The sequence below is a fragment of the Empidonax traillii genome, unplaced genomic scaffold (assembly GCF_003031625.1).
Source record: "Empidonax traillii isolate 1590-97213 ecotype Southwest subspecies unplaced genomic scaffold, ASM303162v1 scaffold355:size2308892, whole genome shotgun sequence".
Classification (NCBI taxonomy): domain Eukaryota; kingdom Metazoa; phylum Chordata; class Aves; order Passeriformes; family Tyrannidae; genus Empidonax; species Empidonax traillii.
In genome coordinates, this window is record NW_020955548.1 from 1,690,178 (window position 1) to 1,703,909 (window position 13,732).

A 13,732-nucleotide genomic window follows, 5' to 3' on the forward strand; every position below is an offset into this window, starting at 1 on the left:
CAACTTTTCTCTGTGAAGGTGCTTATACACTGTAATTAGACCACAATCTAATCCTCTTAATAAACTATACTTACCGAGATTTGGGAAGTTTTACTGAGATTTCTTACCGCTAGGCATTCCCTTCAGCTCTCACATAATTTTTATAGCTGTCTGCTGTGGTTTGTCTAATTTATCAAAATTATTTCCAAAATACAAATGATACAAGACAAATTTATTCAAAAAATTATCCAGTCAGACAAATTCAGAATTAAAGTGTATCATTAACCCTGGCCATTACTTTTTTACATTGTTTTATATCCAACAACTAAGCATGTGCTTTGTCAAAGCTTTGCTTTGGCAAACTGCCTTGAATCATTTGGAAGCAGTGACCTTAATAGTTTCAAATCATTAATTTTCAGAATAAAGCTTCCCACCTTTCTAAGTATCAGTTGTAATTCTTTGTTTGGTTTCATTGAAAAATAGTTTAATGGTTCCAGATTAACAATAGATTCTTACCACTGTATTAATTCCATCTTCAGTGTTATTTACTATATGCCAAACTTTTTGTTTTCATTTTTTGTCAAAAATGAACTTATATTCCTAGCTGGGGCTTTGGCAAAAATCCTAAGGGACATGTGGCCTGCTGTTATTCCCTGCAAAACCTCATTAAAAGTGTATCTCCAATAAGAGCTACTTTTTTGGTTCACCATCTATTCCTTAATATCTTTATTGTGTTCTCTATTGTTTTGTTATTAAGAAAGTTATGCTTTACCATTTCTTCCCACAAACACAAGTGGACTGCCAAAATTCCCTAATAATTTTAATAACAAATTCACAGTGAGAGAGCAGGACTTTTAGTTTTGACAGCCTTTGCCTAACTGATGTGATGCGTTGTGGCTACTGGCTACTGAAGTGTGAGAGCAATCTCAACATTGTCCTCTGGACTGTGTTCGCTGCTGGTCCTTTTTTGCTGTTGGAGGGAAGATGGCAATTGCACTGCCGCCACGTGGGCACCAGCTCCCTCTCTGTGTGGCTGGCATGCTGTGCCTGGCAAGGCTGCCCATGCCCACACCTTTTCCCTTTGGTAATGATTGACACAAGACAGAAGGATCCTTCCTAGAAAGATCCTGGCATCACCTGTGAGGAAAAGCAGATGGCATTTTTGCAAAGCCTGAATTCCAGAATAATGTGGATGCTTTCTCTGTCAGCACTTCAAACCACTAAAGTAAGTACAGACATAACCGTATTTCCTGGCTGGCCAAGAGTCCAAAGGCGTATGGTGATGAGTTTCTTAATTCCCCTTCACTGCAATAGGGCTCTGTGAGTTTCACTCTGCCCCGTGGAAACTACTTAAATGTTACTAGACCCAGAGTTCAGACAATGAATCTTAATCTGATCATGGTGGATGCCATTCATGGAAAGCATCTTTGTTCTCCTATTTGTTTTGCAGGGGTTGAGTAAGACTAGAGTAGAAAGAAGCTGGAACTCCTCAAATCTTACAATTGCCAAACGCAGTTCCAATTAACTGAGGCAATACTGAACCCAAATGATGCAGCTTCATGCTGTAGTGTTTTATCCCAGCTGCTCTATATCAGGGCTCTTCTTGATGCTGCCTTACTTTAATGGCTGTGTGGATTAAATTTTTTTTTTAAAATGAGATTTGTATCAGAATTATCAGAATGATCTAAATATAAGCTAAATTACCTAAAAAGGGTATTCATGATTAGTACCGCCATAGTGAGCCACCTTTTCAATAGCTTAATTCCAATAGAGCATGTACTGAAATGAAGGACAGCCAGATCTGACTAGAATTGCTTCAACATATTTTGTGAATGTATTACTAATACTGATAATACTATGTCAAACTATGCATCATATAAATATACAACAAGAAAGATACTCTTTACCTGAAAATGTCTGAAAATGAGCTTCATGTAACACCAGTGAGCTACTTTACATAATAAGCTATTTCTTCAATGTTAGGTATAAAAAAAGTCTTGAGTAGCTTGATATAACTGGAATGTTCTTGGTTCAAGCCCAGTCTGTATTTATCAATAAAAAGATGGCTTCTCAAAAGATCAGGAATTGGGATTAACTTTCTACTGGGAAATATTTTCCAGGATAATTGAATTCTGTAGTGACAAAAAGAAAGTACATGCAAATAATTAATTAGCAATACTTCAGCATAGAGAATTAATACTTACACTACATAATAAGGCAAAAGGTAGCATGGCTGTAAACAGTATTATTCTTAGTTATTAATATTTTTGTACATATTTTTCTTTCATCCAGTGTCAATCTCTCCATTCTTGCTAGAAATATTATTCATTACAGAGTTATATGCAAAACCCCTCATCCTGCAAACATTTATGTATGTCCTTTACATTATACAATCCAGTGCTAAGTTGAGAAATGTTTTAGCTTCTAGGGACTTCACTTCCCAAACATTTCTTTTAAAAATCATCTCAAAATAAAAACACTTTTTCCTCCTTGACAAACTGAACATTTTCATGTTAGCAGAATAAATAATAAATTAATGTGACAGGAAGTAGGGTAAGTAAGAAGACCAAAATGGTACATTTACAACTCTAACATGTTTTGAGAAAAATCTGATCAAAGGTATTTTATGAACAGAAATTTTCTATTTCCCTTTTGGGGTAAATTGTCTTTTCTGTGCAAAGAGGAGTACTACTGGGAGCAGAGAGTCTTGTTTTGAAATTTGTTTTCCTAGAATGACTGCTTTACTTTTGCAGTTTCATAGCCGTTAGTCTTTTTCCAGCACTAATGATGCAAGTGATGTCATAAAAAGTAACTTTTATAAGTTTTACTTACATATATTTCAAATCTCAAATAGGCTGTTCAGACAAAACACTGTTTAGAAGACCCTATTATACCACGCAGTAGTGTGTGATAAGGAGATGCTACATTTATTTTAGGAGAGAAAGAAATCTGTATTTCATTTGTTACACTGCTAACTTCACTTTAGGTAATTGCTTTCAGCTTTATTATTGCCCAGAGCAATAACTGATTGTTAGTTATTGAAGTCTGAAATGATTTTTCTCATTTCCCAGGGGAATCTAGAGATTTACATGGTGCACAGCAGTAACTAATAGATATAATCTGGTCATAATGTAGCCCTATAATGTGGTATTTACTTGTTGAGAACATGGATGTTGAACATTTTAACATTTCCTCAAGAAGTATTGCAGATTTTACTCATGATATGTAAGCTTTAAATGCATACTACTCTTATTTTTACAATGGTTGAAATGCCAACAATCATTAGAAGGTATATAAAACACTGGGGATCACACACCTGTACTTACCCAGCTGCACAGTAACTTGAAGAGATTTCATCCTCAATTTCTAAAATGTACACAAATGAGTTAAAAATAACCTATGCTAAGTATATTTCATCGACAATAGATACTCATGAGTTTGACTTGGAATATTGTATGGAGATAATTGCATTGGGAGAGAGGAAAATTTTTATGGAGCAGAGCTTGCTTTTCTTGCTTTCCTCTGAATTGTTTGTATCTATTTCCATACCAGCATATATGCAACCCTGAGTATTTTCAGTAGCCGTGAGCCTTGTTTTATGGATGTCCTGTGCCATTCTGTAGTCAGAAGACATTGAGGGTGTGCAATCACAAGCAAAATGTCTCTGGATGTATTCTGGAAGCAGCAGACATTTTAAAGATGGGGGATTAAGTTGCCTGAACATAGGCATCTAATTCATGCTGTGGTGTATTAGGAGCCTTCCCCCAGGACTGACACGTAAGGAAGAGAATCTGTAGTATATTTTGACTTCTGAAGCAGCCAAGTGAAATACCTTAGGGCACCTCAGATGTCTTGGGACACACCTTTGTAGTCAGAAAACTAGCCCTGTGAAAGTCTGCTGCATTTATTCAGTGACCAGAACAAGAGACCGCAACCTAATTCTGACCTTCTTTAAGGCAGTAAAATAAACCTTAAAAAACAATAGCTTCGAACGCAGCAATTCTCTGGTGCAGACGTCTTTGAAGTCACATTCAGAAATAGGGTCTTAGAGGAATCAAAAAGAAACTCTTGTGTAAATTTGGGTTCATTCTGGCTTACTTAGTAAAAATGCTCCATTTGGGGGTTACAGTAAAATGAACTGGTAATGTTAGATAAACAAACCAATAATATGAAGCAAAGCAATCTTAACCCAACAATATATAATGGTAGTGCAAGTATGTTATACATTATACTCAAGATAATACTAGATAAAATACCAACTACTGATTGTATAGTAGTGGTAAACATGTTTTATTAAAGTAGGTTTTCCTTTCCATCAAATATGAATGTTTTATGAAGGTTTCAAAGTATTCCTCATGGAAACATTAAGGAATCTGTTCTTCTCTCTGTCCCCAGGGGATTAGTGACTGTTATTCACATTAAACCTAATGAGAATTACTGACATAAATACCTGGTTCATCATGACGCATCCAGGCTCTTAATCCTTACCATCTTCATCATCCTTTCTGCACAGGCTCTACCTCTTTTCAAGCTGCTGCTGCTTCCATTCCTAGTGCTCATTTCCTCATACAAAAACATTCCTGCTAAAGTGAGAGCACCTTCTTTAGTGGAAGATTGCTCAAGGAAAATCCCTTTCTTTGGCTAATCATGATGTGTTGCTTTCTTCTGTGCTAGAGGCAAACCCTAAGCTAAGATCTGAATGCCATTTTAAAGTTTTATTGGGATCCGTACTGGATGGGAAGAGAATCAGAGCCATTTCTGTGCTCTGGATTCAGCTCCAGACTGTTTATTGTCAGAATGGAAGATGAAAGGCAAGAGAGAAGGAAGAAAGCAGTAAAGTGAGGACTGGAGGAGAAAGAAAAGGGGAGTGAGAAAGGACAGGATGGGTCTGTGCTCTGATAAAATATACAATTAAGAGTTCAAAGCCATTCCTTCCCAAACAGCAATCAGAAAGAGCAAAATAAATAGAAGCAATGCCATCCTCCCTTGAAACACCAACCCTTACTATTCTCCCTCCCACACAAAACCCGGAGCAAACAGCCAGACCTGTGTCCTGGAGTTAAGTGTCCTTTTAAAACCTGCTGTAGCTTTTCTACAGGAGTTGCTCAACTGACAGTACCCCCTCTGTCTCAAAGCATGTTCCAGAAGGAAGGTGCTTCATTTGTTCAACTCTTCCAATGCTAGCCTAGATTCACTGCTGCATCTGTGTCTGCACAAACTACAAATAAAATCACCTGAAGAAAAAAGACTGGGTTCCAGTGGGTAATCTTACATGTTATGCTGTGATGGGTCACTGCTGATAACATGTACTAAAAATGTCACATTTCACGCTAAAGCCATACATCAGGTAACTCCTCCACTGGACCATCAGCCAAAGCCACATATATAATCACTAACAGGTTTTGGCTTGAAATTTTTTATAAGAATTTTAATCAAAATTAAAATGACTCAGTCTCTCCAAATTTTGTAGTGCCATTCATTTTCCACTGTCTTCATTCTGATCACCTGTGCCTCCAGTTGTGCTATGTTCTCTGCTAGTTCTTTTTCCCCTCCCCAGTCTCCTCCATGAAGCTCTTTCCCTCCATTTTGTTCTTGCATTTGCATATTATAGAGAAGTCCTGTATTACAGAAGCTTTCAAGGTTTTTTAGTTAGCTTCTAATGCTGGCTATCACTGCCATACTTCTACCTTCACTAATCCTGACTCTTGCACGTTGTCCCTTTTAAATTATATCAGGGTGGGTTTTTTGTAGGATTTTTCCTAAGTAAAAAATCCTACAGAACTAGAAGAGAACTTGACATACAATAGCTTACCTCATGAGTTTACTTTCCTTAATTGTCTTCCTTGTACAATTTCTGCCATAACCACATATACGTGCATCTGGCTAGTTTTGAATAGCAGTTCTCAGACTTTAGTATCAGAGTCCTCTTTTCTGTACTGGTTGTAAATCCACCACTCCATTATGTGTTTGTCATAGTTCTCTGCACGCCAATATAAGTTCCCTTCTGATGAGACCACTTCTGCAAGACTGGTCAGCTGTGTTCTGGAAGAATTAGGTGAATCTGGAATAGATAAGGGAAAGCATAAGATGCTCAGGTAAATAAAATATATTTTTATGGCAGTGGAACAGAAGATGTGGAGTTTGGTGGGATATATGTGAAGGGAATGGGAATGCCTGGTAGGAAAATGTTTAAGCTAAATGATCAGGCTAGTCAAGTAGCAAAAAGTATGGTAATGCTTTTATGAAGAGTAATACAATGATAAAACTTTTTTTTTTTTTTTTTTTGCAGCAAGAAATCTAACCCTTTTTAAGACAGGCATTAAGGAAAGGGCCTGGTGTGGTGCTTTTGACAACCAGGATGTAGACTTAGTGATCATGGGATTTTTATTATTCCTTGCTTTTTTTTCTCTGACCTTGAAAACATTTCTGGGAAAGTTAAATCTCTTTCTTGGATGCTAAATAAACAATCATGTCTGCTGTATGGGTTTATGTTGCTGCCTTCCAGTTTATTCAAAATGCTGGTAACATTTCCTGCTCTGAACATATCTATCTGATAAGATCAAATTCATATTTTTGTATTTCAAATGCATTAGAAAAACAGACTTAATTTAGTGGTCTTAACTTCATTACTAAACAAAGTAGGAATCAAAATGCATGATCCTTACTAATGTCTTAAAGAACCGACACTCTAACTTGGTAAAACTAATTTTAGTGAATCCCCAAAAAACTATTAGATAAATACATCAATACCATACATATCCTCTTGGCTTGCAACCATTTTCCTGTTTTGAATAGATTAACTCAGCAAATAAACCAAGGACACATTAACCATATTGACTGTCAGGTGAATAACTTATCAATTATATATACCTAAGTTAGAGTTAGAATGCATTATCAATAAAGAAACCAAGACCTATTAAAATCAGCTTTTAAAATTAACTGTTTCAGTGCTTACTGATTGCTGTTTGACGTTCTCAGACTGTCTTACAGTTATGGGCAATTATTGGCTCCTGCATTTCCAGAAGATACTTTATTAGGAAAAATATTTTCTCTCAGAGGCAATGGAAGTTTCCACCATTCTGCGGTCCATCAAAGGCTGAGAAGCAGGTAATCAGCTGCTAAACTTGCTTGTGCAACTAGAAGGGAAAAGGTCCTTCTACTGAACTGAGTTTTCAGTTTTTTATTATACTAGTAATTTTTGCTGCTATTTCAAGTTCTCTGAAATTGTTTTAATATCCCCTCACATCCCTTGCCCACACCTTTCTTCTTACTAACATTTTGAATGAGAGAAAATAAATATTCAAGTAATGGGTTGTTAATCTGTTCACGCAAAGAACTCAACTTTGCTTCAGACCATGCCTATATCTCTTCAGGGTTTGCATGGAAATATCACTCTATGTTTCCTAACATATTCAATACAGGCAACCTGCAGCCAAGGCCTTTATAAGGACAGTCATAAAAATTTCCTTAGGCCTTGAGGCACAAATTCTAACAGCCTATCTGATACAAAGCCCTTGGTATGATCTTCCATCAAGCTCCTCAGGACAACAAGATATTTTGATGCAGGTGGCAGGGAAGCCACTGCAGTATTCTGTTAATACCTTACACTGGTAAGCTTTGTTAGTAGTTAGTGGTATCCTTTTCTTGGATATATTCCATTTTGAATCAATGGTCTGAACACTTTCAGACTCTCTTCAGTACTAGCCGTGTAGTTCAGGACTCAGCAATGCAGTACATTTCACAACAACCAGTGAAAACTGAACTGGATACTGCCCCCACCATGGGAGAAACTCTTAAAGCAATACAGCAGGTGAAAATTGGCAAGGCAGCTGGGGTTGACGGAATCCCACCTGAAATCTGGAAGTACAGTGACCAAGCACTCCATGCTAAGTTTCACGAATTTGTGGTGCGCTGTTGGGAGCAAGGTGAACTGCCTTCAGACCTTCGTGATGCTGTCATCATCACCTTATACAAGAGGAAAGGAGATAAATCAGACTACTCAAATTACCGAGGTATTACCCTGCTCTCCATTGCTGGTAAAATCCTTGCAAGAATTCTTTTGAACAGATTAATACCTGCCATTGCAGATCTTCTACCTGAGAGCCAATGTGGTTTCCGAGCCAACAGAGGTACCACAGACATGGTATTTGTTCTCAGACAACTGCAAGAGAAGTGTCGGGAACAGAACAAAGGACTCTATGTTACCTTTGTTGATCTCACCAAGGCTTTCGATACTGTGAGCAGAAAAGGTCTATGGCAGATTTTGGAACATTTAGGATGTCCTCCCAAGTTCCTCAAAATGATCATCTCGCTTCATGAGGACCAGCGCGGTCAAGTCAGATATGGGGATGCGCTTTCTGAGCCCTTTCCAATAGCCAGTGGTGTGAAGCAAGGCTGCGTTCTTGCACCAACTTTATTCACAGTCTTCTTCAGCATGATGCTCCAAAGGGCCACGGCTGACCCCGATGGTGAAAGCAGTGTCTACATTCGATATCGTACTGATGGGAGCCTGTGCTTTTGAGAACACACGCAGGATCACTCTCGAGGGGAAAAGACAACGCAGAAAGAATCACGTCTTGTCTTTATCTCCTGGGGAGTCCTTCTGCTGCACCTTCTGCAACCGGACTTGTCTATCTCGCATTGGCCTTTTTAGCCATCAGCGCACTTGTAGCAAGTGTGGGTAGAGCCCCTCTCAAATCTTCGTTCACGAAGTCTAGCCATGATGATGATGATGATGAGTTAGTGATGTATTCAGCAAGGTGAGAGCCATCACCATGGAATACAAGTGTTTCAGGGAGGAAACATCACTGTCCCTGGGTACGTGGGGTAGATATCCTGCACCATGACACCCAGTTGTACACAGGTTATTACACAGTCTTCCTCCCATGTTTTACATCTTAGGCTGCACTGTTTGTTTATGGCATGAGATTGCAGTTCTTATGACTGTATAGTTTTTAATTGACCAATTTACAAATAAAGCTGAACTACACAAAAATGTTGTTTTTCCAAGCTTTCAGGGTTATTAAATGACCTTGTGAACTCCTGGAGGATAACAAAACCCAATGTTTTGCAGTTAAAGTGAGGGTTTTTTCCCTGTTGAAAATTGCCTGTTGTTTTTATTATTGTAAGAACTGGTCCGCTGAACTTAGCACAGCCTCTGAGGTCTCAGTGAGAATCCTATGATTAATGAGGTAGCCATTAATGTCAGTAGATTGAACAACTGAAATCTGATTATATTAAAGTGCTTCCCAAACATTAGGGTCACATTAACAGTTTATTGAAACAAGCTGATAAAATTTAAAATGGTCATCTAATTCCCTAGGGTTCCTAATTGTTGCATGATAAATCACTCTGTAGAGAAATCTATTACAATGTTCCAAATGTGAAGATGTAATTTACTGTACCATTAGTGGGGTGTTTGAAACACATCAGTTCTTTCATGAGGGAGTTTTGCCAGAATTAGACAAAACTCTGTATTTGAAGATTTTTTTTTCCATTTAGATTGAGATAATGCTCATACCTTGAGCTGCCTAAATTATGTAAAAAAATGAGACATCTTATGGAAAAAAATCATCTGACAGTGACTTGCAAGTCTATTACTAAAAGTCCAACATGAATGAGCATTCGTCAATGCTTATGGTATTACTCTGCTTACAAGCACATTTTTTACTTAATTATAGTGGCTTCTTAAAGGGAAGCAATCAGCTGAAAATTCATGTTTCTGGCTTCAGAGCCTCAGATGTTGAAACAAATCTTTGCACAGAGGACCTGAGTTATTCAAACCAATGTCTGCAGGATCAGTGTCAGTCTTTGTTTTCTCATTTCAGTGTCAAAAATTTCCACACACTCACCTGTATTTACATCTTTCTTTTCCCCAGTTTATTCATTATATTATTTTATTACTCTTGTTTTGTGCTTATGTAGAATTTGAACTTCAGAGATTAATACACATATTTCAGTGTGTGTGTGTAAGTAATGTGATTCCAGTATCTAATAGTTTATGAAATTTATTTCTATGTTTGGGGGAAAATCTGATTATGGTAGTTTTGGTTGAATATTTCCCAAATTTATAGAAAAATAAACAATACGTTACAATAGAAAGGTCTGTGACAATCACAAGTGACACAGATAGATAAGCAGATCTCCATTTGTCTCAAAAGTAGGCACCAGGCAGAATGAAACTTAGACATTTTAGAGAATAAGTAGAGCCCACAGAACAGTGGCAGAGAGTTCCTGAAGGACTGGAGACCCAGTGTTGTCTTAAGTACCCTGATTTTCTTCTGTCATAGTAGAGTAGAAGTGGTACATGGTAAGGGACAACTGTTCTTTGATAGAGACAACAACTAGCTGAATGATGAGCATCTCAATGTGCCCTAATTCAGTCTCTAGTTTGGTGGTAGCCCCAGTACAGCAGTCACAATGACCATGCCCTTAACTTGCAACAATAATGAAAAGTGGATTTATTTCTTATCAAAATTATTATTAGAGGAGGAAAATATCTCGGCTTCATCCCTTTCATGAACAGAGAGCTGAAATATTGTAAAAATATTTTACAGTATTTTGATTGAATGGAATAAAATCATAGAACAAGTTTGGTTGGAAGGGACCTTAAACATCATCTAGTTCCAACCCTCCTGCCATAGACAGGAACACCTTTCATTAGACCAGTTTGCTCATAGCCGCATCCAAGCTGACCTTAAACACTTCAAGGGATGAGGCATTCACAACTTCTCTGGGAAACCTGTTCCAGTGCCACACCACCCTCACACTAAGGAACTTTTTCCTAATATCTAACCTAGACCTAGTCTCTTTCATTTTAAAGCCATTGCCCCTTGTCCCGTCACTACATGCCCTTGTAAGTTTCTCTCCATCTTTCTTGTAGGCTCCCTTCAAGATACTGAAAGGCCACGAACAGGTCACCCCTAAAACTTCTCTTTTCCAGGCTGTGAACAATCCCAATTCTCTTAGCCTTTCCTCATGGGAACGGTGTTCCATCCCTCTGATCAACATGGTAGCCCTCCTTTGGACTTGCTCGAACAGATTGACGTTGTTCCTGTTCTGAGGACACAAGGTGGTATCTCGTGAGACAGGGTAGAGGGACAGAATCATCTCCTTCAGCCTGCTGGCCACACTGCTTTTGATGCACCCCAGGACACATTTGGCTTTCTGGGCTGTGAGTGCACATTGCTGGCTCGTGTCCAGCCTTTCATCCACCAGCACCTCCAAGTCCTTCTCAGCAAGGCTGCTCTCAATCAACTCATTCCCCAGCCTGTATATACTGGGGATTCCCCTAATCCAGGTGCAGTACCTTGCATTTGGCTTTCTTAAAAATGCTGACATTTATACTAAATTTCCTACCAATAGATACCTGGGGGTTTTTTTAAAGTGCATATTCACATTGCATATGAAGAGGAAATCTGTGCATGTTGCACATTCAAAAAAATGATTTCAGGATGTGAAGTTATTAGTGCTGCTCGCAGCTTGGTAGCATCTGGGAGTCTCATCTGCACAGCAGAGATGTGTATGAGGAGAGGCACAAGTGCAGGACAAAAAGACATGTTTCAGAGACAAGTCTCAGAGGATGAAAGAATATAAGGCAGATGGATGTAAGGAGGTTAAATGGAACATTAAAACAAGCTGCAGTCTTAGCTTTGTTTGCTGTAGGTTTCACAAAAAAAAAAAAAAAGGATAATTCTAGGCTGGTTGTGCAGAGAATAATAAGGTGCAGCTTTGTGAAAATTTGCTGTTCCCACAGAAAGCACATCTGGAAGGGGAATTCATGCCACTGCTTCTGTTTTGTGCAGTACCTCAGTGGTCAGAATACCCTCATGGGAGATTCAAGGGCAATTTACCAGTCTTAGTGGTGTGGAAGTCAGATTGAAGAGGATGCAGAAAAATTTTCGAACAGGAAAAACTCTAGATTTTTGAAATGGAAGAGACAAGAAAGAAATAGGGTGACAGTTAAAGAGCAGTCTTTTTTTTAAATGGGAAAAATATTTTGGTTTATAGTGAGATCAAGGAGGAAGGCAAGATTAACCAAAAGCAGGGAGTAAGAGTGACTCCCAAGTCAAGCAGGAGAATTAAAACAAAAGACATATTTAAACTGTGGAACTCATTCCTCCAAGACTATGAAGATTAAAAAGTGGTGCATTTTTGTTTGTGTTTTTTTTTTTTTCCAGAAGAGATTAAACTTTTATGTGAGATCGGTTCATTGGTACCTATTAAACATGACTGACCCAAAAGAACCTTCAGTCATAAAACATTGATGGTTTTAATTTTTTTCCTTATCACCAGATTATTACTTTGTTTTCAGATAGAAGTCCTGTGCCAAAAGAGTCACTATAGATGATGAACACACCAGTCTTTCTTACAATGCTGATGAAAATAGCAGGCTTTCAAGGGCCCTTCTGAAACCACTGGAATGTGTCTGCCTGATCTTTCTGAGAGACTGAAGCCTGCCCAGACTTTGAACTGGGTCTGACAGGACAAAGCACAGTTCGTTTTTAACCTCTCAGATCTTCCCATGGCCTGATGGAGCTCAGGCACCCAGCTGCCTTTCCCCAGTCACTAAGCTCAGGACTGAAACTGTGTGAGATTCTGATCACTGGATTAGAACTGCTTTATCTTCTCTGGCCTGTGCAGTTCCATGTTGTCATCTCCATTCATTTTTGGCCCTCCTGTTAATTTTGTACTTTTCAGTTGATCAGTCATCTTTCTCCACTGCAAAAAGGGAAAGGGGAAGAAAGAAGAGTCCCAGATACCGGTATATTTTGCTGTGTAATACAGAATCACAGAATCAATTAGGTTGGAAAAGACCTCTGAGGTCACCAGACTTGTTAGAATAATGTGCTATTTTGGGGTTTTGGTTTGTTGTGGGTTTTTTGAGATTAAGAAATGGAATGGAAAACTGAAAACAAATGTGTAGAGATGTGGTGAAATACTTCACTTGAGAAAGGAGAAAACAAAGGCAAGCCAAGAAAAGGAGACAAATAGAGGGATATGGATCAGCATATTTCTGATTCAAGTTCAGCTGTGACTGAAGTCATTCCACTGCAGTTCTCATTCAGATCAGAATTTATTATTCACTTTGGAAAGTCAAGCATAGTTTCAAAAGCATAGCTTCAAAAACTGGTACCTGTGAAATGTAGAGAGGTATGTGAAGGGGGCTGATCTACATGGCAAGGCTCCTGTAAGGGAGAAGCTTCTGCTTTTTTATTCTCACCCTTGTGCATTGCTTCTCTCTGTCTTCTCAAGTTTCACACACGGGATGAAGGATTTAAGGAAGAAATAGGGCAGCACAACACATGAAAATTGTCTGGTGCTACAACCATACCAGCATCAACACCAGGAGTAGGGAAGAAAGAAGGGAGAAGGTTAAAATCTCCATTGAGTTGTCAATATAGTAAATGGGATGGCTTCATTTGGGTGTAAATTTGCCTTATGACTATACATGGAGCAGTGCAGCATGCATTCAGACATATTATTACACTTGAAGTTTCCCTTTTTACTGGAAGAAATTGAAGACATACAGTGACAAAATCTGTGTGGTCCACCTACAGCGTGGCTGCAGGATCCTGCATGAGTTTGTCCTCTGTGCACAGGTGCTGTGTTCCTGGGACTAGAATCTTGTCCACATCTCCTCACCATTGAAGCCATAATGTGGACTTACAGTACTGGAACCACTCAAGGCCTCAGCAAATCAAACCTCAGTCCTTTCTACTCTATGCCATACCAACATATGGTAATCACAGAC